This window comes from Leopardus geoffroyi, chromosome B2 (assembly GCF_018350155.1).
Source record: "Leopardus geoffroyi isolate Oge1 chromosome B2, O.geoffroyi_Oge1_pat1.0, whole genome shotgun sequence".
Taxonomy (NCBI): Eukaryota; Metazoa; Chordata; class Mammalia; order Carnivora; family Felidae; genus Leopardus; species Leopardus geoffroyi.
In genome coordinates this window covers 51232510-51257985 of record NC_059332.1, presented here as the reverse complement: position 1 = coordinate 51257985, position 25476 = coordinate 51232510, and the positions used below count along the sequence as shown (strand labels likewise).

The 25476-nt window shown below is 41.7% G+C and overlaps 1 protein-coding gene across 9 annotated transcripts in view; it reads left to right on the top strand.

Moving 5' to 3' along the window:
• Positions 1 to 25476, top strand: part of KLHL31 (kelch like family member 31) — a 131146-nt gene that overhangs the window by 74500 nt on the left and 31170 nt on the right. For 6 of the 9 annotated variants that reach the window (XR_006717283.1, XR_006717278.1, XR_006717276.1 and 3 more), the window contains one exon: positions 5666 to 5757. The gene's annotated coding sequence lies outside the window, so the exon portion shown is untranslated. Of the gene's footprint in view, positions 1 to 5665; positions 5758 to 9206; positions 9267 to 15974; positions 17753 to 25476 lie in introns of those variants that run through there. The other 3 variants (XR_006717281.1, XR_006717275.1, XR_006717280.1) reach the window with 3 other exon arrangements.

The following is a 25476-nucleotide window of genomic DNA, read 5'->3' as shown; positions in this document are numbered from 1 at the left end:
TCTCTCTCTCTCTCCCTCTGCCCCTCTCCTCACCCCCCTTAAATAAATTTTTTTTTTAAATGGTCTCTTGAAATCTTCAGCCACTATGTGAAAGTCATTATAATCTGGATCCTATCCTGGATTATGTTTATTAACATCAGTTTTTTTTACTGAAAATTGGTGGCCACAATGGAACATTATTAAAATTTATTACAAATGTCATTTTTCCTGCTCTCTTGCTCATATTCTTGTTACTAGTTTCTGAAATGTACATTTTCTTTTCTTCAGATTTTTCTTCACATTCAAAATGATTCTTTAGAAAACTGAATTTGCTTGTTCTATTCTAACAATGTCAATATTAGAGACTCAATTATTTTTTTTAATTTTTTTTTAACATTTATTTATTTTTGAGACACAGAGAGAGAGAGAGAGAGAGAGCATGAACAGGGGAGGGTCAGAGAAAGAGGGAGACACAGAATCTGAAACAGGCTCCAGGCTCTGAGCTGTCAGCACAGAGCCCGATGCGGGGCTTGAACCCACGGACCACGAGATCATGACCTGAGCCGAAGTCGGCCGCTCAACCGACTGAGCCACCCAGGCTCCCCTTCAGTGGTTGACGTACAAGTGCTTTGCTGTCTAGCCAAACTTGTAACTGCCCCATATAATTTTGATCCATTTCTATATGCATTCTTTCTCCTTTTCCTGAACATTTTATCATCACATACAGTTTTTAGATGCCATTTTTCTGAAAAATAAATTTTAGTATAAAACATATTTATTTTTAATCCATATGCAGTTCAAGTAGATATAATATATAGTGAATTGGAATTAGCTTAGTTCATATAAATTATAATATTTAACAATCAAGTATATGTACGTAAAAGTTTGTATCAAAAATTTTTTTAAATCCCTGTGAATGGTTCGTGGAAATGCAAAATGGTGCAGCTGCCGTAGAAAGCAGCATCGCAGTTCCTCAAAAATTCAAAAATGGTATTACTGTATAGCCCAGTTATTCAACTTCCGGATATATAGGCCAAAGAATTGAAAGCAGGGTCTCAAAAAGGTATTGTACAACCACATTCATAGCAGTATTATTTACAACAGCCAAAAGGTGGAAGCAACCCAAGCATCCATTGACAGATTGATGGATAATTAAACTATGGTATACATAGGGCACCTGGGTGGCTCAGTCAGTTAAGCGTCCAACTTTGGCTCAGGTCATGATTTCATGGTTCATGGGTTCGAGCCCCGCATCAGGCTTTGTACTGAGAGCTCACAGCCTGGAGCCTGCTTCAGATTCTGTGTCTCCCTCTCTCTACCCCTCCCCTGCTCATGCTCTGTCTCTCTCTCAAAAATAAATAAACACTAAAAAAATATGGTGTACATTTGCAATAGTATATATTCAGCCTTAAAAAGGAAGGAACTTCTGACACACAGTGCAACATGGATGAGTCATTATGCTAACTGAATAAGCCAGTCAAAAGGACAAATACTGTATGATTCCACTTAAATGTGGTACCAAGGACAGTCAAATTCCTAAGGACAGAAAGTAGAACAGTGGTTACCAGGGCCAGGGATGGGGGAAAGGGATGTTATTGTTCAATAGGCAGAGACTTTCAATTTTGCAAGATGAAAAAGTTCTGGTGGTTGTACAACAATGTGAATATACGTAACACTATTCAACTATACACTTAAAAATGATTAAGATGGTAATTTTAATGTGTATTTTACCACAATTTAAAATTTACTTTAATTAAAACTTTAATTTTAATTAAAAACCACTCTCTATATGTGTGTGTATACATATATATATATATATATATATATATATATATATAAATCAACAATTACAAATAGAAAATTACATACTAGCTTTCTAGACAAGTTAGTAAAACAAAAAGTAGTTTAAAAAATAGGTTTGATATAAAGGTATGAAACACAGTGAATTATCATTGTCTTAAGTAAATAAAGTGTAAAAGCCTCCTAAGTTTATTTTCCTGATTAAAATTTTTTTTCATAAAACATTTGAAGTGACCAAGTTTTATTCCTGAAAAGTAAAATATATTATTTATACACTATTTATATATTTCAGAAATAAATATAAATCAAAAATAAATATTTATTTTATTTTTAAGTAAATATTAAATAAAATTTGCATACCTCACTTCAGTTCTTACTATTTTTAAATTTTTTTTTTTACGTTTATTTATTTTTAAATTTTTTTTTTCAACGTTTATTTATTTTTGGGACAGAGAGAGACAGAGCATGAACGGGGGAGGGGCAGAGAGAGAGGGAGACACAGAATCGGAAACAGGCTCCAGGCTCTGAGCCATCAGCCCAGAGCCCAACGCGGGGCTCGAACTCACGGACCGCGAGATCGTGACCTGGCTGAAGTCGGACGCTTAACCGACTGCGCCACCCAGGCGCCCCACGTTTATTTATTTTTGAGACAGAGAGAGACAGAGCATGAACGGGGGAGGGTCAGACAGAGGGAGACACAGAATCCGAAACAGGCTCCAGGCTCTGAGCTGTCAGCACAGAGCCCAACGCGGGGCTCGAACTCACAAGCCTGGAGATCATGACCTGAGCTGAAGTTGGCCGCTTAACCGACTGAGCCACCCAGGCGCCCCAGTTCTTACTATTTTTAAAATCACACATTTATTTGTAATAAAGTAAAACTTTCCCATTTACACTGCAGTACTGTAGATGTACAAACAATTATAAATGATGGAAAGAACTTGCCAATTTCCTTCATTTGGGAACAATGGTCACGATTGTCCGAAGAAAATGCAAATTGGATCATTTTTACCGCCTTGCACGTGCACCCCCAACTTGCTTAACTCTCATGGTTGTAGCAGTGCAGGGTCAGTTTCTGCATTAAATTTTCACGTTTTGTTCATCATGTATTTTTTTGCATTAGTTTTGATCTTTAAAAAATATTGCATTAATATTATTTATCTTGGTTACTGAGTGCTTTGGTGTCCTTAAATGTTGTGCCTGAGCTGAGTGTCTCATTTGCCTCACCCTAATCCTGGGCCTGCTCCATCGTGTGGATGTACCACGGCTGGTTTATCCACCTGAAGAATTTTGCACTGTTTCAAGTTTCGGGCGATTATGAATGAAGCCATTATAAATATGCATGTAGAGGTTTTCGTGAGAATATATGTCTTGGGGCACCGGGGTGGCTCAGTCAGGTAAGCGTCCAACTCTGGATTTTAGTTCAGGTCATGATCTCACAGTTCGTGGAATGGAGCCTCGCATTGGGCTCTGAGCTGACAGCACGGAGCCTGCTTGGGATTCTCTCTCTCTCTCTCTCTCTCTCTCTCTCAAAATAAATAAATAAACGTTTCCAAAAAAGAACATGTTTTCATTTCATTTGAGTAAATGTCTGGGCATGGAATTTTTGTTGTATATGAAGTACGCACTCACCTTTATAAGAGACTGCCAACCGTTTTCCAAACTGGCAGTAACGTTTTGCTTTCTCACCGGTTTATGAGAGTTTCAGTTGCTCTGCATCCTTGTCAGCACTTGGTATTGTCAGCTTTTTATGGTTTGTTTTTTAATTTATCTGGATCATTCTAATAGGTGTACAATGTGGTATCCTGCTGTCATTTTAATTTGCTTTTCTCTAATGTTCCTGATTTATCCATGTAGTGTTTTACACCATGTGCCAATTAAAAATATGGCACATGTGGGGCACCTGGGTGGCTCAATCGGTCGAGCACCCAACTCTTGATTTTGGCTCATGTCATGATCCCAGAGTCGTGGGATCAAGCCCTGCATTGCGCTCCACACTGAGCATGGAGCCTGCTGAGGATTCTCTCTCCCTTCCTCTGCCCCTCTTCCCTGCTCACACATGTGCGCTCTCTCTCTCTCTCTCTCTCTCAAATAAAAAATAAAACAAATAAAACTTTTTAAAAATTTTAAGAATATGGCATATGTACATATGCTGAAAAAGATAGGTTTAAAAAGCAAGAGCAGAATATCACGTACTGTGATCTCTTTGTGTAAATAAATATACATGCATATAACTGGAAGTTTTTGGAAGAACACATAAGAAATGTCAATGATGAGTCCTCTAGGGGAAGAAGAGAAGACTTTAACTTAATACCTTTTGAACAGTTTAAATATTTTTTAAAAAATTCATTATTTTAGAGAGAGAGTGAGAGAGAGTGTGAAGAGGGGAGGAGCAGAGAGAAAGAAGGAGACACAGAATCCAAAGCAGGCTCCTGGCTCCACGCTGTCAGCACAGAGCCTGGCGTGGGGCTCAAACTCACCGCGAGATCGTGACCTGAGCCGAAGTCGGACGCTTAACCGACTGAACCACTCAGGTGCCCCGACAGTTTAAATATTTTTATAAGCATGTGTTACTTAAACAGCTAACGTACTGTTTAAAGATTTAATAAAGTCCATGCCTCTCCTGGGAAGATATAATTTAAAAATCATCCAAAAAACAACCTCAGCAGGGCTCTAATCACTCACATTCCCAACATAGACTCCTAGGACAGCAGGGAGGTGATGGGATCTCAGGAAATCCTGCCTCGGCTGCAGGTTATCCCTTCCTGGAGCTGCAGCTTGTAGAGAACAAGCTCCCCCCAGATGCACCAAGGCAACCTCACCTGTGCTGAGACAGAAAGGGCAAGGTGAAGGGTGCTTACAATTAAATCTGCCCCTTTTGACTGAGAAAAGCAGAGGCTGTTTCACCAGCCTCAGCTAGAAGACTTCTGCTTACAGCTCGTGGGCTAAAACCAAGCGGTGTGGCCGCCCCTCACCTCGAGGGAGACTTGTGACTAGGAGTCTCAGACAGCCATTGGGTCAGCAACCAGCACTCTGCACTGGGTTGGTACACATTACATGTGTTCAAAAAATTGGGCTTTGAGATGCCACGAATTTCTAAAACATGCCTCCTTGCATGCCTATTTGCAAATAACGTAAAAAAGCAGCAAGAAAAGAAACAAGTGTGCCAAAGGAACACAGAGTGAGGAAAACACGTCTTTAGGAAAATAAGTGCAGTTGTCCTTATCAGGAAGTTTTGAAGACAATGACATTTCATTCATGGTACCGTTGTAAATATGTTGTTTATTCCACCCTGGCCCCTCTTCCTTTCCCCCACTTTGTAAGAGAATGAGACCAGTAACATAAGGTTACCTGAAAATAATGCTGTAATTCCTGAACATGAGCAAAAGCCAGCTGTGTTCACTCTGTGTTGGGCTCTGAGGAGCTTTCAATCCACCTGGGGAAACGAGAGTTCGATACATTAAACAAATAGAGAAATTAAAAATGTTAAAATGAATCCTGGGGACGCCTGGCTGGCTCAGTCGGTTATGCATCTTGACTTCAGCTCAGGTCACGATCTTGCAGTCTGTGGGTTCGAGCCCCGCGTCGGGCTCTGTGCTGACAGCTCAGAGCCTGGAGCCTGCTTCGGATGTTGTGTGTCCCTCTCTCTCTGCCCTCCCCGCTCACACTCTGTGTGTCTCTCTCAAATATAAATAAACATTCAAAAACAATAAAAATAAAAATGAATCCTGTGCTGGACTGTGGGGTTTAAGCCACAGGGGGTTAGGATGCAAACAGTAGCCAGCCATCTCAGCTGTGGCTCTTCAGTGAAATCTCCTCACAGGCGAGTTTTGAGTTTTTCTGATGCAGTCTGTGTCATCCTCCCTTCCTTTTTCTCACTTCTTTCCAGGATGTTGTTTGTCCCGATTCTACAAGGCAGAGAGGGTGACATTTCCAACCTCTTTCTGGCACCAGCTCCCCTACAAGAAAAGAACACTGTAAGTGAGTACTCTTCCAGGCACAAAAAAGGGGGGAGGGGGGCGGGGGACCTTTCTTCAACTTTATCCGGTTTTTCCTTTGGAATCAGAGCTCCTGAAAAAAATAGTATCTCCTTAAAACAGAAGCTGGTCAAAAAGTTTTGTCCGGGATTTTAAAACATGGGTGTGCACGGATGAAGAGTTTTCAAATAATTTGTCCCTGAGAGGTGAGCCTTCTTTTGCCCTGGGGTAGTCACATGAGTGGCCATTTTAGGCAAACAAACACAGAGCAAGAAAGCAGGCATTGTCCTGGGATTAGGATGAAACCCAAGCTTTTGTGTCTCAGTCAAGTCTGAGATCCTTGTTACATAAAATTCAACACTGGGGACACAGTGGGTCAGTTTGAGTGAGTCTGGAGTCTTCAGGGAGGCAGCAGACTGTTTAATCAACCCGGTTTGCAGATATGTGAAGAGAAGGGCCTATCGGGGTGGACTAGGATGGTTCTGAAATTAACTCTAGGGTAACAGGGGTCTCAACGAGGGAGGGGAGCTCAGGTCACAGGCCCCCGCGTGAATGCGGAAGGAATGCGTTAAACATATAGATCCTGCTGAAGCTGGAGGCCTCCTGGCCTGCCAGCAGGACGTGGGGCTTGTGATCCAAGGCACAGGCGTGGAGCACACGGGCTGGGGAAGGGGCGCGCCTGCATCAAGGTCCCGAGCTGAGGGATGGGATTCCCACCCCCGCCTCCCCACCCCCCAGGAACTGAGACGCCAGGTGTTGAGCAGGAGACACCACTTCACAGGGGACTGTCATCGTCTGCTGATGGGGGAGGATTTGTTTTCTCTCTCACAGGCTATGCGTGGTGGGGATGGGGGTGGGGAGAATGGCAACAGCTGATAGATCACTTAAAAGTCAGACAAAGGCCCTCTTCAGACCTTAGAAGTACCGCGGTGTTTGGTGGGGGGCGGAGTATGCCAACGATTCATAGAAAGGAACCTGGAAGCGGGGCTGTTGGACTGCCCGTTAACCTGGCAACTGGGGCTCTTGAGCGCTCTTACGCTCAACGTGAAAATCTAAAAGAATGTGATGAATGGCACTCAGATCCATGAAGCAGGAAAACCCAGTTACACGTATAACACAACCCTCATCCGGGTTCTTATCTGGAACAGTATCTGAAGCAGTATCAGAGGTATTAGAACTTAGTGGTTGAAGGCATAGACTTTGAAAGCAGATAAACTGAGACCAAGCTCTAGTTCTGCCACTTATTTGGGAAGTAATCTCAGGAAACATCAGAGAGTAAGGGAATAAAATAGGAAAAGGAGGGAAGCTAATAAAGGGTATATTATCAAGTCAACTGTCACAGGGGGTGATGGGTGCATAATCCTGCTAGGGAACCCTAGGAGACAGAACAGAGATTACCTCAGAGTTGTCCCAACCAGGGGCTAGGAAGCCAGGGTATTTGTCCACCAATTTCTGTCCACCATTGCTTCAGAGCTGCTCTTGGGGGCATTGACTCTCTGGCACTCAGGCTTGCCACAATGCTGCTGTGCATGTTCCCAGGACCAGAGCAAAGCCCTTGGGTAGAGAATCTCAAGTGTTCACAGTAAGACTTGGGCCCAGAGATAAGAGTGCCAGGAGGATATAATGGTCGGCTCTGGCCATGTGGGCCACAGGATAACAGGGCTCATCCTTGTGTGGTTCAGAAAGCACTCGTAGAGACATTACCATATTTTACCTTCACTACCAACCGGAAAGATTTTAATTATATCCATCTCATAAGGAATGGAAAAGAGGATACAAGACATTAAATGACTTGCCAAAGTCATACAATTAATAGGCACAGCAGGAATTGAACCCAAATTTTCTGTTTCAAAGCACCATTTTTAAAAAGTCAGCTATAGGGGCGCCTGGGTGGCTCAGTCAGTTGGGCATCTGACTTTGGCTCAGGTCATGATCTCACGGTCTGTGAGTTCAAGCCCCGCGTCGGGCTCTGTGCTGACAGCTCAGAGCCTGGAGTCTGTTTCAGATTCTGTGTCTCCCTCTCTCTCTGACCTTCCCCCATTCATGCTCTGTCTCTCTCTGTCTCAAAAATAAATAAACGTTAAAAAAAAAAATCAACTATAGCCTCTCTCTCTCTCTTTCTCTCCTCTCTCTCTCAAAAATAAACATTTAACAATAAATAAACAAACAAACAAATAGGCACCAGTGTGGCTCAGTCGGTTAAGCTCTTGACTTTTGCTCAGGTCATGATCTCATGGTTCATGAGTTTAAGCCCCACATCAGGCTCTCTGCTGTCAGCACAGAGCCCACGTCAGATTTTCTGTCTCCCTCCCCCCTCCCTCTCTGCCCCATCTCTGCTCATGCTCTCTCTCTCAAAAATAAACAAACATTTTATATACATATATATATATATATATATGTATATATATACACACACACATATATATACATATATCAAATACAGCAAACCATCTTATAAATGGAGTTTAAAAGGGTGGAAAATATTTACCCATCAGAATAGCTGAGCCCCCCCTTCCCCGCCCCCAGGCCTAGTAGCATGATGGGTATGACAGAATCCACCCCCTGGAGGGCTGCTGGAGAAGTAGAGTCCACATTAGAACAAGAAGAGGAAGATACTATTTAGAGTCTGGGCTGATATTATAAGTGTGTTTTGTGACAATGGGTAGTGAATTCCAAAGGGAATCATAGAAGGGTTTTAGAAGTTGGGGGTGGGTAGGCTCAGGTGAGCTAGAAGAGACAAAGAGTGAATACACAAAGCCCTGTGCGGTTTTTAGATTTGCCTCCTTTGCCGTCACCTCATCCTCTTCCATGCCAGTGCCATCGTTCTGAGCTCCTTGCTGTTTTCCTGACCACTCCTAACTCCCTCCCTGCACAAGGCCTTTGTACTGGCTGTTTCCTCTGCCTGCAATACTCTTCCTCACTTGGCTACTTGGCTAAACCCCTAACTTCCTTCAAGTCCTTGTTCACATCGTTCCTTCCCAAGAAGATCTAACTACCCTGGCCACTATCCAGGCCATATCATGTCCTGACCATGAACTAACTGCATACTATGGATCCCCTGCTTTAATTTTTCTTTTTCCCATAACACTTATCACTTTCTGACTTCCTGTACAGTTACTTATTTTCCATATGTACTGTGTGTCTTTCCTTGCTAAAACGTAAACTCCAGAAGGCCAAGCATCTTTGTTTTGTTCTCTGATATATCCCAAGCACCTAGAACAGCATCTGGCCAGTGGTAAGCACTCAGTGAACACTGAGGAATGAGTGAATGAATGCCAACATTGCTCAGCTCACAAAGGAACAATCCAGATGCCATTCCATGCCTTCACCATAACTGAATGCCCCCTGCTTCCAGGGACAGAAGAGGTTCCATCTTCTCCCTTTCCTGTCCCCCACCTCTCCCACTTTCTCGACTCCACTGAGTCTCAGTCTCTCCTCCCCTCCTTAACCTAGGCAACCAGAACCTTCTGCATTGTGAAAGTGGGCATTTTCTTCTTGGTTTACTTTTAAATGGTAAGTACTTTTGTTTGCCCTGTGAAATATATGGCAACAGTTTATTTAATAACCCCACTGTCTTCTTTCTTTTTTTGGACACAGTAGATGCCATGGAATAGCATGCTCTTAGTTATATTTGTCGAAAAAAGGGAGGGGGGGTGGATAGGATCTGTTAAATGGTCAGCATTAGGGCTGGACACTGCCCTTACACTGTCAACACTATGTTTACTTTGACATATTTACAGTGCCTGAAAACATTTGCTGTAGTTCCAACAGTCAAGGTTAAGAGATAAGTATCTGAATGAGAGGAGAGGATGGAAACCAGCCCATGTCAAATGCTGGGGAAAGGGCAGAGCTACAGCTAGAGAGTACCGGAATCTTACTCTAGAATAAAATCCCCAGTTTTATTTTTTATTTTTTTTAAGTTTTTTTTTTATTAACATTTATTTATTTTTTGAGAGTCAGAAAGAGAGCATGAGCAGGGGAGGTGCAGGGAGAGGGAGACACAGAACCGGAAGCAGGCTGTCAGCACAGAGCCCAACACGGGGCTCGAACCCATGAACCATGAGATCATGACCCGAGCCAGAGTCAGTCACCCAACCAACTGAGCCACCCAGGTGCCCCTAAAACCCCCAGTTTTTTTTTTTAAGCACTGAAATAATTCTAATATATAAGCTGAGAACTAAAAACTGTACTTAAGTTCTTGGAGCAGCATTTCAAACACTGAGGCACCCTGGGGAGTGTTGTGTTGTAGAGTTTGAAATTTGATTTGACTAGTTTTGATTTAACTAGTAATTTGAAGTAACTAGTCCCGTTGCCTACACGTGAAATCATAAGCGGTTAAGTATGTGAAGAACATGCAAAATATCCAATAGAGAAAAATCCTGAGTAACACTTTCAGTCTTTTTTATTATTATTGTTTTTATGTATTTTTGAGAGAGGGAGAGAGAAAGAGAGAGAGAGAGAGAGAATGGAGGACAGGCAGAGAGAGAGGGAGGCAGAGGATCCGAAGCAGGCTCTGCGCTGACAACAGGGAGCCCAACTTGAGGCTCAAACTCATGAACCATGACGAGATCACGACCTGAGCCCAAGTCAGATGCTTAACTGCCTGAGCCACCCAGACACTCCTCACTTTCAGTCTTAAAGATAATAATCTGATGTAGAGAGAACAGAGGAAGACAGAACCTGACAGGACACTGAGAAGTCACTGGCAGAGCCCTACCAGCTGGTTATAATATGGACAGATTGTACACTAACTAGAAAGGTCATCGTGTTGTGTTCTTCACATCAAACCCCCACCGATAGAACAGTTCAGCGTCAGATATTCAGTTTTCCCCATCCATTCGATCATCCATCTATCCCAACATTCTGGGTGTTTAAGTAAGGGCCAGGCAAATGAGCTTTAAGTTACTGAAAAAGCAAAAAGAAAAAGGGGAGGGGGCCCTCACCTAAGGAGTTCCCAGAAAAGCAAGAAAGACTCGTCAGGGAAAGTTTCAGGGAAGTGGAGCCAGGGCTGAAGGTCATTGGCTTGTCTGCAATGCCTGAATCAAAGCGAATGGAAAAGTGCTCACATCAATATTTCTACAGCATTCTTGCTCTGTCACATCCAATTATTTACAGATCTTTCATGTATCTTTGTTTATTTTAATCAAATTACTTCTTTTCTGGCTAGTTTAGAAAATACCATTGGCAGAATGAAAGAAGGTACGTCTTTTTTTTTTCTTTATATTTTATTTTCTTTAATCCCCTCCATGAAGCAGTCAGGATTTTCAACCTCGGCTCTGAATTGCCACAATACCAAAATAGTCAAGAAATTGTTCCATGAAGGCAATGCCAGTGTTACGGATAAGAAAATTGATGTTCAAAAGCTTGCTCAGTGTCACCCACTGACAGCTGTGTCAAAATGTTTTTTACCTTTTTGCTCCTACTTAGTCTAGAAAAATGTACAGAAATTTCTATAGTGCTGCATTGTTCTGGGAATAGTGACATATTAAGCCATTAGAAATGACCTAGTCGGACCCTGTCTAGAGGTTACCTAGTCAGCCCCAGCAAGAAACGTGGACACGTGTGAAAGATCAAAGTGACAAGGGCAACTTTTGCTAGAAAAATCCAATGACGTAAGAGAGTCAGTAGCCAGCATCTGACCTGCTTAATTTATGCTTAAAATTGTACTAGGGACTTTTTTACTAGACTCTAAAAGCAGGTAAGGAAAGTGTTATTACAATGCTTCATCTAAGAATTCCCCCTTGTTTGGAGTAAATCTGAGAATTCCTGGAAAATGGGAGCTTGCTGACTACTTTTGAATAACCTCAAATGTCATTTCTCAATCTCAGGGCCGCTTGGGGCCTGAAAATTCTTTGGCGTGAGGGGCTGCCCTTTGCACTGAAGGAGGTTCAATAGCATCTCTGGCCTCTACTCACTAGATACTGGCAAAACTACCAGCAAAACCACCCCTTCCCCCCCCCCCCCCACTGTTGTGACAAGCAAAATATCTGTAGACATTGCTGAATGTCCCCCAGGGGCAAATCACGAGCACCATTGCTTCTAGGTGCTTCCAGCTCAGCCTTCAGGCTCAGGCATGTTACCTCCTCTAAGAGGCCTTCCCTGATTACTTAGTCTAAAGCAAATCCCCTTAGGGGCACGTGGGTGGCTCAGTCGGTTAGACTTTGGCTCAGGTCATGATCTCATGGTTCGTGGGTTCAAGTCCTGCACTGGGCTCTGTGCCAACAGCTTGGAGTCTGGAGCCTGCTTTGGATTCTGTGTCTCCCTTTCTCTCTGCTGTTCCCCTGACCTCACTCTGTCTCTCTCTCTCAAAAAAAATTTTTAAGTAAATCCCTTTATTAATATCTCTCACACATCACCCAGTAAACTAAGATAGACATTGCAAAGTTTATGATTACACACCTATTATCTTCTTTTCTTTTTTTTTTTTTAATTTTTTAACGTTTATTCATTTTTGAGAGGCAGAGACAGAGCACAAGCAGGGGAGGGGCAGAGAGAGAGGGAGACACAGAATCCAAAACAGACTCCAGGCTCTGAGCTGTCAGCACAGAGCCTGAAGCGGGGCTGGAACTCACAAACTGTGATATCATGACCTGTGCTAAAGTCAGACACTTAACTGACTGAGCCGCCCAGGCTCCTCTTATTTTCTTGTTCAGTGTCTATCTAACCCATTTTATTGGAAGCCCAATGAGGGCTGTGACCATGCATATTTCATTTGCTACCATACACTCATCAACTGGCACAGCAGTGCATGACATAAAAAAAGATGTTTAGTTAGAATTGGCTAAGTAAGTACATTATACTAACATGTCAGAAGATTCTGAGGTTAGATTTATTCTGTATCCAAAATCCCTAGGGAGGACCATATTCCAGGATGTAGAATAAGTAATTGCTTTATGGTTGTAAGAATTTTTTAAATGCCCCTTAGGGAAGGAACATTAGGCATAAAATTAAGCAGTTTTATACTTAGGGCTCTAAGAGATTTGGAACAAAAAATCAACTTACCAGCCCAAGTTAGTCACTTCACTTCCTTGACCTACAGTTGTCTGCTCTGGAAAATAGGGGTAAGAGTACATGCTTCAATAAAGTTGTAGTAAGGAGTAGGGATATGATTTATAAGGTGTCTGGCACATAGAAATTGCTCAATAAAATGGCAAATGCCATCAAATACTTTTTGTAATAATAATAACAATAATAGCTTAGTCCTGTCAAACCTGGGCTTTACCAACCCAATCACACTCAGCAATTGCCATTCAGCCTCCAACTGACAAGTTCAGTTCCAACAGCCAACCCAAGGCTGTTTGAGACCCTGCAAATGGATAAGGTCTGCAGTTCATTTTCCTACCCCTAGCCTGGAATGCCATGTGCCCCAACAGAGCCTTGAGCCCAACAAATGGCAATCTGTCTCTGACCCCAGTCATTCTTGTTCTTGGCTTTTGCACAAATTTCTTGGCTTACACTCTACTTCCCTTTCCAGGACAAACTTTCTCCCGAGACCCACCCATTTTGTTAGGGCTCAAACATTCTCTTAGTTATTTCTAGCCTCTCCTCTCTATGCCAGTAACCATAGCCGATCCAGCAATATCGACCAACCCAAACCACAGCAACAATTCTAACACCGACACTGCCTAGATACTCCCATGTAGCCCCCATCGGCAATCAGACCAAATGCTGGCCAGCCTGGCCTTATTTGAGCTGGAATTTCCCTCTGGAGAGTAGGATATTGAGGGCTGAATGAAGCATACTATGAGCTGGATTAGACTTGAGGAAACAGCATAGAGGTTATTTGGAGAGAGAAGGAGGGATAGGATATGTGGCAGGATATGTCCTGAATCAGAGCCCCATGCATACTTTATCTGCTTTCTCCCCAGCCCCCATCTACTGCAAAGGTTCCAGATGATGACAATATCTATGGCAAAGTCTTCCAAACACATGCATAGCCTTGAAAATAGGTAAACACAGCCATAACTATTTCTATATTTCTGAAAAATCCGGGCCTTCTTAAGGTTGAGAGTCACCACCTCTGAGTGTCCTGGCTTAGTGGTCTGGCAAGGTGTTTTAGCAAACTCTTCCCTGCATTTAATATGACTAGGTGGGGCTGACATAAGCTAGTAAAAATTTAAACCCTTTTCTGATTAAGCAACATGTCAGTGCCAGTGAGAGAGAACCTGTTGACACATCTGGCTTACTAGGCTAGAGAGCAAAGAAAAAGAGCCATTATCCTTGGCTTCTAGTTAACTTTCTTTTCTCTGTAGCTTCAGGGTGGGTCAGCAAATTTTTTTCTCTAAAGGTTCCAGTTAATAAATATTTTAAGCTTTGCTGCTCACATATAGTTTCTGTTCCTTCTTCTCCTTCTCCTATTTGCCTTAAATCATGTAAAAATTTTAAAACATTCTTAGCTCCTAGACCATACAGAAATAGTCTACACTGCCCCATAGGCCATAGTTTATTGATCCCGCTCCAAACCAACAACTCACAAATATCTGAGTAATGGCCTTCAAACTGACATTTCAAGACAAAGTCCATTGATTTTATTTGGGATATATGCTCATTGGTAAAATTGCAATTATCCTTGAGTAAGTTTCCTGGCACTTATGATAACTCCTAAGCTATTGGTAACCCATTGAGCTTATCCTTAAGATGTGTACGTTTTACGATATGAAAGTTATAGCTCAATTTTTTAAAGTTTTAAAATGTTATTAGGGTATATTTGTTTAATAACTATATGCGTCTTCCTTGCTTGCCTTTTTAACTTTTTTTTTTTAAGTAATCTCTACACCCGACATGGAGCTCGAACTCCTGACCCCAAAATCAAGAGTCGGATGCTCCAGTGACTAAGCCAGCCAGTCTCCCCTATCTCGCTTACCTTTCTATTTTTAGCACCACATCCAGCTTGAAGTAGGCACTCATTTGTTGTGTATAATGGAGAGAAGAAGAGATTCAGGAGGATGGATGGTGGTGGAGGAAGGAGTGGAGGAACATTACAAACACAATAACCCAGGACTGTAAACTAAGATGAATCATAACTGAATGGCCAGATTGTTTGAGAAACGCCTGTTACGTAGACACAAAAAGGCACCTGTGGATGCCTGATTCTGATAAACACGTAAAATTATTCTGTGAAAATCACAGAATTGTCGTGACTGCAGTTACAAGGGCTCTCCGGGAGCCTACCGGGAATATGACTTTGGAGTCACACACCTACCAGGAATATGACTTTGGAGCTGCAACCAACTAGTCTACAAAGCCAGAAGAGATTTCAAAAATTCAATTTGCTATCACTTCAGTATTTGCAATAGCTCTTACGAGCTTCCAGAAAACCCAAAGGGCAGCCAAGTTGTATGTAGACAACTTGTATTTGTTGTATTTGTTCGCAAATGTTAAGAGTCAAGAGAAGAGGGTCTGCAGGCTTCCCTGCAGAGAGAATTAAAGGTTTGAGGGCTAAGTGACCTTTTGGCTCCAGAAATCACAGAGTCAATGACAAAGCTGCAAAAGTGGACTCAGTGTGTCCCGTCAAGATTACCAAAAAGAATATATAGTAAGCCTTCTTCTGGCTGAAGTTTCCAGGCAGTAAGCCACGTCAGGCAAGCTGAGACAGTCAGCCCCAAAATGCATGGGACAAGGAAATGGTTTCCATAGTGAAGAAGTATCTTTTGACTCCAAAGAGGATTCAGAACCAAGCACAGAAATATTTAAGATAACCAAGGCCATATGTTACTCTATTGAGACTAGAGTGTGTGCAAATTTAGTGCTTTCTGTATTAGGAATATTTAGGAGAAATAAGTCTATCAGAGTGTCTACCTTCTAATTAGAAGTTTTGTTTTGTTTATTTATTTTTGGGGGAGGGAGGGAGAATGAGCGAGGGAAGGGCAAAGAGAGAAAGGGGGACAGGGGACAGAGGATCCAAAGTGGGCTCATGCCAACAGCAGAGAGCCTGATGCGGGGCTCAGACTCACGAACCATGAGATCATGACCCAAGCTGAAGTCAGATGCTCAACTGACTTAGCCATCCAGGTGCCCCCTAATTAGAATTTAAATGTGTAATTGAGTAGTCAGTATCAACTTGTAATTTTTGGTTGAAATCTTCTACATTGGGAAGAAGCACTGGAACATTTAAGAGAATCTTAAGTTCACTCTCCAGCTGAACAGTTCTTTCTTGCAGATAACCTGAGCACCAGGTGGGAAGGTGGGCCTGTAGTGTCCCCTGTCTCTTTATCGTCCCAGGATGCTGGACTCCTCGGTGGCAGATGAAATGACCGGACTGACCTTGAAACTCTGGGAGAAGAAACTGGAGCAAGAGCCTAAGCATGTGGAAGGGGATTCTGAGGACCCCCACCTCAGGCCAGGAAATGAGGGCAGGCTGGAGTGGAGTGCTCTGAGGAGGAGGAAAGAGTTTCCACAGAGCACCTTCCAGCACCTCCTGGAGGAGGTCTCCTAGGCCCAGGGGAACGGGTGTCAACAGAGGAGGAGCCCCCCCACCATGGGCATCTACCTGCGTCTCCCTGCCCCCATCAGTCCTGGAGCCACCAGGGATTATCCAACACTCTGTCCCCCAGCCTCTTGCCACCATCACTAAACAGCTACCTCAGTAGCCACTCACCTCATAGATTCCCCTCCCCAGGTCTTCCCCACTCAAAGGTCAGGAAGTATTAAGGAAGGTCTTCTGCCTCACTCATCGATTTCTAGGAATTCCTTACCTATTCTAACATGGGCCTTTTTCAATACGCAAATTGCAAGTGTTAAGTCCTTTGGTGACCTGCCTTTCAGTCTCTTTGCAGTGTCTTTGGATGAACACACGTCCTTAATTTTAATCATTTTGTTTTTCAGGCTTTCCCCCCACCCCCAAAAAATAGAATTTTAAGTTTGTTATAAGTTTAATGTATCAGATTTCTAAGAATTATTTAAACACTTGGAAAGGTTTATTGGTCAAAAGATTTTTAAGGCTAAAGACCTAACCTGAAATACATTAAATATACAAATGCAGTGTAAAGTATTTGAAGATATTTGATTAACAGATCCATAAATAGAGCCAAATATTAGTCAAAGAGCCTTACAAGTGATTGCAAAAATGTGCTTGATATATAATAAAATAAGATTTGTAAGCTGAACTTCAAACCTTAAGGGTTTTGAATCTGTAACTATAATAAATTTATTATTAACTTCAAAAGCTTAAACAAGCCTCTGCATAGTCCTTCCTGCACTTAAAACAGCCCTTAAAGTGTGCTGAAAAATTAACACTTAACACTTTCATCATCAGCCCTAATTCCTTTGGTAGTTCCTCTTATGACATGATTTACACACATCTCAGAACTTCAGTTACTCCTCTGAACTGGAATTTATCTCTGTGTCTATGGGTGCTTATTCTAAAAATTCACATTGATGCTTATCAATTTAACATCTAAGAGGTACTTAGTAATGTAAAATCACTCAGATTTCCTGATGCAAGAAGTTCTAAAGTTGAGGTAAACTGTAAAATAACTGAAATTTTAAGAAGGCAGTCCAAATTAATCTGCTAATTTAGAGCTTCTTTGTGGCCCAGAAACTAAGCTATCCATGTTGGCACTTTGCACAATCAGCATAATGCAGTACCTTCTAGAAAATAACCTGCCTCCAATTCCCTGAAATTGAAATTTAGGGACCATCAGCAGAAACTCCAGCTAGCACAACCTGACAAGAGGCTGCAGCAATAAAACATGACGTCTATAGACAGTTTGAGATAATATTTTCCCAATATTTACGAATATTTTTAGCATAGGAAATAGTGCTATTAGCTTTGAATTATTTTCTAGTAGTGGTAGTTTTAAAGGATAAAATAAATACATAATGGATTGAAAATACAGCACAGGGAATAGAGTCAGTAACATTGTAACTTGGTAGGGTGACTGATGGTAACTACACTTACTGTGGTGACCTTTTTGTAATGTATGTAATTGTCGAATCACTGTGTTGTACACTCAAAACTAATATAATATTGTATGTCGACTAACGTTCAATTTAAAAAATTAAATAGGTGTGCCTGGGTGGCTCAGTTGGTTGAATGTCTGACTCTTGATTTTGGCTCAGGTCATGATCCCAGGGTTGTGGGATCAAGCCCCACGTTGGGCTCCAGGCACAGTACAATTTCTGCTTAAGATTCTCTCTCTCTCCCTCTGCCCCTCTCCACCTCTGGCATGCTCTCTCTCCGCCTCTCTCTCTAAATAAATAATAAAAATAAAGTAAAATATACATACATGATGTTGTAATGGGTTTGAACATTTCCTATGAGTATAGAACAGCATGGTAGTCATTAAATCTTTATTTTTCCCCAAAACAAAAGCAAAATACATGAATGGAGGATGTCTCCAATTACTAAGTAAAAAGACAGAGGGATAGCCCAATTAGCAAAAAAGAAATATAGTTGTTAGGTAGATTTAATTAAAGTCTTTACACATTTCATCTAAGACTATGCTTTTAGAGGCCATTTCAGTCATAATTGCATATGATTAAATGTAAGAGCAAAAAAAGGAATAATGGGGCACCTGGGTGGCTCAGTCGGTTGGGCGTCCAACTTCAGCTCAGGTCATGATCTCGCGGTCCGTGAGTTCAAGCCCCGCGTCGGGCTCTGGGCTGATGGCTCAGAGCTCAGAGCCTGGAGCCTGCTTCCGATTCTGTGTCTCCCTCTCTCTCTGTCCCTCCCCTGTTCATGCTCTGTCTCTCTCTGTCCCAAAAATAAATAAACGTTAAAAAAAAGAGTAAAAAAGGAATAAAGAGCAACTTTCTTCCTGAGTAACCAGTACCAGGCTTGCCCTTCTGCCATCAACAACAATAAATAACAAATAAATGAGACAATTATTTTTAGACGTTGGACACCAGGCAGCACAGGACAGAGGTCCTTGAGAAAAGGGAAGCCCATGAAGTGAACAGCACATTCACTCTGGATTTTCACCTAGGGAAACCTTCCAAACCACAAGGCCAAGAAGTGAAGTGCTAGAAGGGCACAGAAGACTCTAGAAGACACAGACTCTATGTCCCTCTTGCCCTGCACTGAAGAGGGCAAGAGTGAAGTTCAGGGCTGCTAAAGGAATTTGTAGGGCATTGCACCAGAGAGAATGGAGCTGCAGAGATGAGTCCTTAGAAGTCTGTGTGGCAGCTCCTGGTAGATCCTTGGCCGAGGGCAGAGCTGCACATAAGCAGGGCAAAACTCTGTAAGGCCCAGCAGAGAGTGGCTGCCCTAGGATTGAGTATTAACAGAGGTAGCTCAGTGCTGAGAGGCTTTGGAGTTTCAACCCAGCCAGAGTGGGAGACCTTTCTGGGCTCTTTGATCACTTCCAGAGACCCCAGAAAGGCCATGTGATTGGAGGAAGTAATGTGGCCTCAAGTCTGGGGCATTCTTTAGAGCAGAAGTTGGCAAAATTTTTCTTACAAGACCAAAGAGAAAAAACTCCAGGCTTGCAAGTCATATGTTCCCTTTCACAATGTCTCAATTCTGTCATTGTAGCATGGAAGCAGCCACAGACAACATGTAAATGAGTGAGCATAGTTGCATACCCATAAAGTTTTCTTCATAGACCCGAAGGTGACCTCAGTGTTAGGATAGGCAGACAAGGACATAAAAGTAACCGTTATAAATATGTTTAAGGATATAACAGAAAATGTAAACTAGTAAACACCTGGGAAATCTCAGCATAAAAATGGAAATTATAAAAAATAACCAAATGGAGGGGGCACCTGGGTGGCTCAGTCAGTTAAGCGTCTGACTTCGGCTCAAGTCATGATTTCTTGGCTCATGAGTTTGAACCCTGTGTCAGGCTCTGTGCTGACAGATCAGAACCTGGAGCCTGCTTCAGATTCTGTGTTTCCCTCTCTCTATGTCCCTCTCTTGTTTGTGTTCTGTCTCTCTCTCTCTCAAAAATAAATAAACATTAAAAAAAATTTTTTTAAATAACCAAATGGAAATTCTATACCTGTAAATTACATTACCTGAAATACAATATTCATGAAATAAGCATAACAGCAGACCAAAAATTGCATAAGAAAAAGTTGGTGAGCTTGAAGACAAATCAAAAGAAATCATTCAATCTGAAGAACAAGAGAAAAAAAAATTGTTAATGAATAGAGTCTTGGTAATCTCTAGAAAGATACCAATGATCTAACATGTATAATGAGAGTACCCAAATGAAAAGAGAAAAAGAACAGAGCAGAAAAAATATATTTGAAGTAAAGATGGATGAAATGTTCCTAAAGTTGGTTATTGGAAAGTCAATTTACAGATCCAAGAAGCTTGGTGAAACTTATGGAGGATAAACACACAAAGAAAAACATACTGAGACATTTCATAGTCAAAATGCAGAAAAATCAAAGATGAGGAGAAAAATCTTAACAGAAGCCAGAGAAAAAGGTATATTATGCTCAGGCGAACTATAATACAAACTCAAACTGGTGCCTCAGCAAAAACAGTGGTGAAAAAAGTCAGAAAGTGAAAATTTAAAGTGTTGCAAAAAAGCACCATCAACTCAAATTGCTATATCCAGCAAAATTATCATTGAAATGAGGGTAAAATAAAAACCTTTTCAGATCAATGAAAACTGAAAGAACTTGTTGTCAGCTGATTTATAAAAATAGAAATGCTAAGACAATTTTTCAAACTGAAAGAAAAAATGAAACCAAATGGAATCTCAGACTTATAGGAAGGCATGAAAAGTATGTAAGCTAATAAATATGTAGATAATATTTAAAAGGCTATCTTTCTTTTCATTCCTTTAAAAGACAATTTAAAGCAAAAGTAGTAACGTTGTGTATGAGGTTTATAAAGCCCATAGAAGTAAAACAGATGACAAGTTAGCATAAAGAATGGAGTAAAAGGAACTATACTCTTGCAAACTGTATTTTACATGAAGTGCTACAGTGTAAATTTAACATAGACTATAATTTTAAGAAATTTTTTTATGTTTAGTTTATTTTTGAGAGAGAGAGCACAAGTGGGGGAGGGACAGAGAGAGAGGGAGACAGAGGATCTGAAGGGGGCTCCACACTGACAGCAGTGAGATCAGTGTGGGGCATGAACTCACAAACCCAGGTGGAGATCATGACCTGACCCAAAGCCAGATGCTCAACCCACTGAGCCACCTAGCCACCCCAGTAAATTTAAAAAACAATAGGAGAAATAAGAAGGAATGTTAAAAATTCAATTAAACAAAAAGCAGAAAAGGAATAACAGAGGAACAAAGACCCCATGACAAGCAGAAAACAAGTACAGACTGATGGACGCTAACCCCAACCATCTCAATGACTACATAAAATATCAATGAACTGTGTACTCTAATTCAAGGGCATTTGAATTTAAAAAGCAAGACTGAATTACATACTCTCTACAAAGGGTGAAACTTAATTATAAAGACACAAATATAGTGAAGGAAAAAGATGCATCATGCAAACAGTAAATGTGAGAAGTTACTGTGGGCATATTAATATCAATCAAAGTAGATTTCAAGGCAAAAGAGTATTTCATACAATAAAAGGATCAATTCATCAAGAAGACATACTCCTAAATGTGTATGCTTCTAATATTAGACCTTTGAAATGCATGGGATAAAAACCAATAAAACTGAAGAGAGAAGTAATCCACAGCCATAACTGGAAACTTCAATGCCTTTCAGCAACTGACAAAACACTTTTAAAAATCAGCCTGGCCAACACCTAGCTAATGAGTATTGTGTCTGGTCTTCTTTCTCTTTGAGACACCTAGTGTATCTTAACATACTCAGAATGGATTGGAAAAGTTAAAATAATTCAATAGACTTTTCCCAATATATATTTTTATGAAATGCTCTTTTCTTATCACAACCTTATTCTTATAAACTTCTTGGAGCTGCTGATTTACCTTATCTTCCCTTATCTTATCTTACCTTATATGGAGAATGCTACGTACTAATTTGTACGTACCAAATTTGAATGTAGAAGCCTTAACCCTTAGTATCTCAGAATGTGACTGTGGCTGGAGACAGTCCTTTAAAGAGGTGCATCAATTAAAATAGTGCTTGGGGCGCCTGGGTGGCGCAGTCGGTTAAGCGTCCGACTTCAGCCAGGTCACGATCTCGCGGTCCGTGAGTTCGAGCCCCGCATCGGGCTCTGGGCTGATGGCTCAGAGCCTGGAGCCTGTTTCCGATTCTGTGTCTCCCTCTCTCTCTGCCCCTCCCCCGTTCATGCTCTGTCACTCTCTGTCCCAAAAATAAAAATAAACGTTTAAAAAAAAAAAAATTAAAATAGTGCTGTTGGGGCGCCTGGGTGGCGCAGTCAGTTAAGCGTCGGACTTCAGCCAGGTCACGATCTCGCGGTCCGGGAGTTCCAGCCCCGCGTCAGGCTCTGGGCTGATGGCTCAGAGCCTGGAGCCTGTTTCCGATTCTGTGTCTCCCTCTCTCTGCCCCTCCCCCGTTCATGCTCTGTCTCTCTCTGTCCCAAAAATAAATAAACGTTGAAAAAAAAAATTAAAAAAAAAATAATAAAATAAAATAAAATAGTGCTGTTAATGTGGGCTTTAATCCAACCTGACTAGTGCCCTTATAACAGGGAATCTGGACACACAAAGAGTCACCAGAGATGCACAGGCATAGAGAAAGGACCAAGTGAGGACACAGTGAGAAGGTGATCATGTGCAAGCCGAGGAGAGTGGCCTCAGAAGAAACTAAAGCTTCTAAGACCTTGATCTTGGACTCATAGCGTGGCTGAGTGGGAGCTGCCACTGCCCAGCATCACAAGAGAGCATCATACTGCATATCGTCAGTCCAGGAAAAGGTCAAAATTCAAAACTGGAAATACAGTTTCTACTAAATGCATATCACTTTCTCCCCTAATAAAGTCAAAAAATCGTTAAGTGGAACCATCATTAAGTGTGGAACAGTCTGTACTATAGAGAAAACCAGAACATTTGAATATGGGCTGGAAGTCTCTACATTTAATGATATTCCATGAATAGAAATACACAGGCAAAGACACATGGTGTGTTTGCCTTTGACATATGCCATAGTCAGATTCCAAGAAAAGTACTGGTGTGACTTTAAAATAAACAAACAATGAAAAGGACAATTGAGAAAATATGAAAGTAAGACACACTAATACTGACATCTTGACCCAGGGTGCTCAGTTAACCCAAAGGCAGAGAGGAGATACTCATAGTATTTAGAGCAGGTGGTATGTCTAGTCCAACAGTCACATTTAATAAAGGTGGAAGGTGGAGCCAGGGAAATTAAGTGGCTGTCCAAGATCACACAGCCAATGGCAGAAAGGGCCTTGACCTAAGCCCCTAAACACCCAGCCTTCACTTCACAGTACCAAAAATAGCACAGTGAAGTCAGTAACGTGATAATCATGCATTATAAAAAGCAGATAACTACAGTTTTCTCCAATACCAGTTTGACTCCAGTAATGAAAAAACATTTAGGGCCAAATGAAGAAGCAAAGGTGTTTTATCAAATGACAATAATCCGATTATATTTTAATAATATAAGACACAAGAGTTTTTATGTAGTAGTTTCTCTCATCTGTGAATGGCGGGCTATTTGTGAAAACAAAAATAAGATAAAATTCCAATACAGCAATAAACTAATTGTAGGCCGATTTTGGCATCACAGAGTAGCACCTATAGAAGCACTGACAGAGAAGAGACTGAAGCGAAGGTAAAATTTTGGGTGGTGCTAGGGGCCGGGGGGTGGGGGAGCAGATCGAAGCTGCCCTCACCTGATTGGCACTATCAAATTCTAAAAGATTTCAAAGACCCATCTAGGATGAGTGGTGCTTACATTGGGACACAGGCAGGAAGGCCAAATCACACAGACCAAGGGGTCGGAGTTGGCATTAACTTCGGGAAAGGTGGGGCCATGATGGAGCCCAAATCAGGCTGATTGAGCTCCACAATCCTGCTGTCTAGATAGATTAAAAGACAAAGTAGAAAAGAGCTCTCTCTAGAGTCAGCAGCTCAGTCTAAAACCCTCACTCCCTGTCATCATGAGTCTAGACATCTGTATAACTGATTTTCTATAAAGGCAAATATTTGTTTATATGGTAATGGATGTGAAACTTGAGAACAGAAAGAATGATTTATATTTAATAATTTAAATGTATTTAGTGCTTTACACTTTAAATACATTGTTAAATGTTTTTACTTCTGTTTTATAAAGAGGATGAAGAACTCAGAAACCACGAAGTGGTTATGTAGCATGTAAAGCCCCCAAAACAAATGAGTCTCTTTAAGGTGAAATCTGAAGCAGGTGGCGTTAGAGGTTATTGTCTGTGCTGCTACATACAGTTCTTTTTTTATTATTATTATTTTTTAATGCTTTTATTTATTTTTGAGACAGAGACAGAGCATGAGCAGGGGAGGGGCAGAGAGAGAGGGAGACACAGAATCCAAAGCAGGCTCCAAGCTGTCAGCACAGAGCCCGATGCGGGCCTCGAACTCAGAGTGTGAGATCATGACCTGAGCTGAAGTCGGATGCTTAACTGACTGAGCCAACCAGGCACCCCTGCTACATACAGTTCTATGAGCATGTCTTACATCAGACAACCAATTGGTCTATCCTGTGGGACCCTTTAACAAGTCATATGAAATGTGTCTTCAGAAACTTCCATGGAGGTTTGTGCAGGGGGCAGAGCATTTATTCATTGACCCTTTTACCCCGTTGGTCAAGGGTTGCCTCAGGGGGCATTATTAACTGCCCCCCTCCTGTTGTCCCTTCTTGTCCCTTCTTCCCCATTCCCAACCCCACGCTTTAATCTTGCATATGTGTGAGTGCCAAGAAGATTCCTATGAGTGTCCCCATAAAGGGAATCACAAAAGCCCCAAAGCAGGAAGTGAGAGGACTAGGGTGTTGGGTGAGGCACTATTCAAGGGCATCTGCATGAAAATGGTTAATGCCTGCCCAGAACTGGTCACTGCAGCTGTGGCTGGAATAAAAGGTGAGTCCAAGAGGTTGTGAAATGATGCACAAGTGTCTACTACCCAAGAACATTTAGTCAAGGGGATCAGAGGGACTGAAATTCATCCTGTGCCCTCTTCTCTGTATCATGTTCCCTGGTGCAGGCTGCAACTACTTGAAAGAAGTGGCTTGCTTCTCTTATTTATACAAAGATGCCATACAGGGTAGCAAAGGCCCTGGTTTTTCCTCACCAGGTGCTTCATATCACACGAGAATCTTTTTCTTTTTTATGTTTGTTTATTTTTGATAGAGAGAGGGAGAATGTGAGTGGGGGAGGGACAGAGAGAGAGGGAGACACAGAATCCGAAGCAGGCTCCAGGTTCCCAGCTGTCAGCACAGAGCCCGATGCGGGGCTTGAACTCACCAACTGTGAGATCATGACCTGAGCCAAAGTCGGACGTTTAATGGACCGAGCCACCCAGGCGCCCCTTATATCACACAAGAATATTAATTCCGATGTTCAAAAATCTAAAAAAAAAAAAAAAGAAAGAGAGAAAGAAAGAAAGAAGGAAAGAAAGAAAGAAACAAAAGGCATCCAGATTGGAAAATAAGAAGTAAATTATCTCTGTTCAAAGATGACATGATCTTATATATGGAAAACTCTAAATACTACACATACATGTACACACACATGAGCCTATTACAACTAATAAAAGAAATTAACAAAGACGCAGGATCAAAAAATCAACTCGCAAAAATCAGTTACATTTCTATACATTACCAGTGACCAATCTGGAAAGGAAATTAAGAACATAATCCTAGAGTGCCTGGGTGGC